The sequence below is a fragment of the Apium graveolens genome, chromosome 3 (assembly GCF_009905375.1).
Source record: "Apium graveolens cultivar Ventura chromosome 3, ASM990537v1, whole genome shotgun sequence".
NCBI classification, from domain to species: Eukaryota; Viridiplantae; Streptophyta; class Magnoliopsida; order Apiales; family Apiaceae; genus Apium; species Apium graveolens.
This window is the reverse complement of record NC_133649.1, coordinates 246,736,770-246,739,765: the sequence shown is the minus strand read 5'-3', so window position 1 is coordinate 246,739,765 and position 2,996 is coordinate 246,736,770.

Below are 2,996 nucleotides of genomic sequence, written 5' to 3'. Positions count from 1 at the left end.
TTCTCTAAAATACACGGAATTGAATATGGAAAAATATGTTTCTGCTGAAATTCGTAATTCAGAGAAAGCTCCAGATGGGTACGCTGTTGTTAAAGCATATACGATGCACGACCAATGCAGTTTAAAGAATTCGAAATCTCCATACATGTAAGGTTTTAAATGTATTAGGCATTTCCCCAAAAAGTAAGATACATATTTAGTTTTTGTTCTTCATAAATCTATATTCCAACTTATTTATATCAAAATTGATTATGAACAGCCTTAACATAATTTTAACTAGGACTTGTGTACACACTATTTTTGAAGAAAGTGAAATTCCTTTATGCATGCGACAACAGAAAAAACATACTATAAAGAAAGGAAATGCAAAATTAGACAATCAATTGGTAGTTCCTTACAATCGTGATTTGTTAGTAAAGTATCAATATCTTGTGAACATTGAGATCTGTTGTCATGCACGCAGTATTAAGTACTTATTTAAGTAAAGTCTCAAATTTCATGACACTTACCAATACTTTCTTGAAGTTTTATCATATTTTAATGGATATGCTTGGTCCATGACATCTTAAAGTGGTCATTTTTGGTTATTTGTTGCAGGGGCATCATGGCAATTTTTTATCCAAATTAAGGACCCTTAAGGCCTCTCGTGTGAATCGATTAATGTAGTCCCTCATGGATTCTTTCAATCTTTTTTCCAAGTTAATAAGTGATGCTGAACTTTTCTCATACACCCTCCCACTTATGAACTGGCTTATTAGTGCTTGACTGAGATATCTAAAATATTCAATCGAATTTGGGGGTAGGAAGTTATACCATCTTTGAGCCACGACCCCCAAGGTTTGGGGGAATGCTCTGGACTTTTTATCATCATTCACCAATTATAACAACAACGCATAAGAAAAATTCCTTACATGATTTTTCGGAACACCGGTTCCATCATAAGCTTTGATAGTGGACATCTTAAACTTTCTTAAGATATGAGCATTCATAATTTCAATATCCCGTAATTTTAGAATTGGATTATTAATAGAATAATAGAATAAAAAGTATTAAAATTAGATAAGGATTAAGATTTAAAATTGAATTAGATTTATGGGCCTGAAATTTGGATCAGATTCTAATATGGATAACTTGTAGGTTAAGATATAGGGTTTTACAGCATTCTAAATACACCATATTCGTCTTCCTCATTTTAATTATTAAAATTCATAGGGCTTTCAGGCACAAAAATCAGCAGTCTTGTAAAATTTATAAACCATTCATCATAAGTCAGAATTCGTTGGTTCTAAACTTTACGGAAAGACCTTTTCGTTCTCTATAACTTTTGTGTTTCATGTTTTTCAAGAAAACATCGTTCAGAGGGTCAAAAAGAGTAAATTCAGATCTGGTAAGATTTTGAAGTAAGTTTCCGATCGATATTGCTAGTGTTTTCCAAATTATGTGGTACGCGTTTATATTTGATTATCAAAATTTGGGCTAAGTGATTATATATTTGAAAGTATGATGTGTTACGGTATATGTATTCTTGTGTATATGTGTGATGTCTAGACGATAATTTTGGATCTTTGATTTGTGTCATGGTTTGTGAAAATTTCGAATAAGAACTTAGGACCGTAGTCACCAAATTGTAGTGACAGTTTTTTGAAAATTTAGGACCGTTATCACCGGGTTGTAGTGGTCGTGGCATGAATTATGGATTTCAAATTATTGTTGTTTATGTGTTTTGTGTATTGTGTGTATCGAATAAGAATAAGAATAAGAATGTGTATCGAAAGTATTTGTTTCGTATATCGTATATCGTATCATATTTTGTTATATGTGTTCATGTTACTTGGCCAACTAGTTGGATCGATTGGTCTCTTGCTGGGCTTCGCAGCTCATTCTTTCAATTTTCAGGTTTCGCCTAAAAGTTCGAGTTGAATAGAATTGGAGTTCGAGGACTTAGGTTTGGAGTGGTTTGACTTTGGGACTTCTGCTTTTAGCTGCACTTTTGTATTGTAACCTTAGTAATAGATTTTGGATTATTAATTGTATTTTGTATTAGTTTTGATTTAGAATTAATAGTCCGGAAGTGCGGGCTGTTATAGTTGGTATCAAGAGCAGGCTATCCTTCGGAGTGTATTAGGTGTGGGACTACTACATTCTCTAGGATGCGTTCCTGTGGACCACCGTTTGACCTGTAGGAGATTAGAGAGAGTAGATGTTTAGGATTGTTGTGAATTTGGGGACCAAATTCTTTTTAAGGAGGATAGTATGTAATATCCCATAATTTTAGAATTGGATTATTAATAGAATAATAGAATTAAAAATATTAAAATTAGATAAGGATTAGGATTTAAAATTGAATTAGATTTATGGGCCTAAAATTTGGATCGGATTCTAATATAGATAACTTATAGGTTAAGATATTGGGTTTTGTAGCATTATAAATACACCATATTCGTCTTTCTCGTTTTAATTATTAAAATTCGTAGGGCTTTCAGGCACAAAAATCAGCAGTCTTGTAAAATTCATAGAAAATTCATCATAAGTCAGAATTTGTTGGTTCTGCACTTTACGAAAAGTTCATTTCATTCTCTACAACTTTTGTGTTTTATGTTTTCCAAGAAAATATCGTTTAGAAGGTCAAAAAGAGTAAATTCAGATCTCATAAGATTTTGAAGTAAGTTTTCGATCGATCTTGCTAGTGTTTTCAAAATTATGTGTTACGCGTTTATATTTGATTATCAAAATTTGGGCTAAGTAATTATATATTTGAAAGTATGATGTGTTACGGTATATGTCTTGTTGTGTATATGTGTGATGTCTAGACGATAATTTTGGATCTTTGATTTGTGCCATAGTTTGTGAAAATTTCGAATAAGAACTTAGGACCGTAGTCACCGGATTGTAGTGATAGTATTCTGAAAATTTAGGACCGTTATCACCGGGTTGTAGTGGTCGTGGCATGAATTATGGATTTCAAATTATTGTTGTTTATGTGTTATATGTATTAT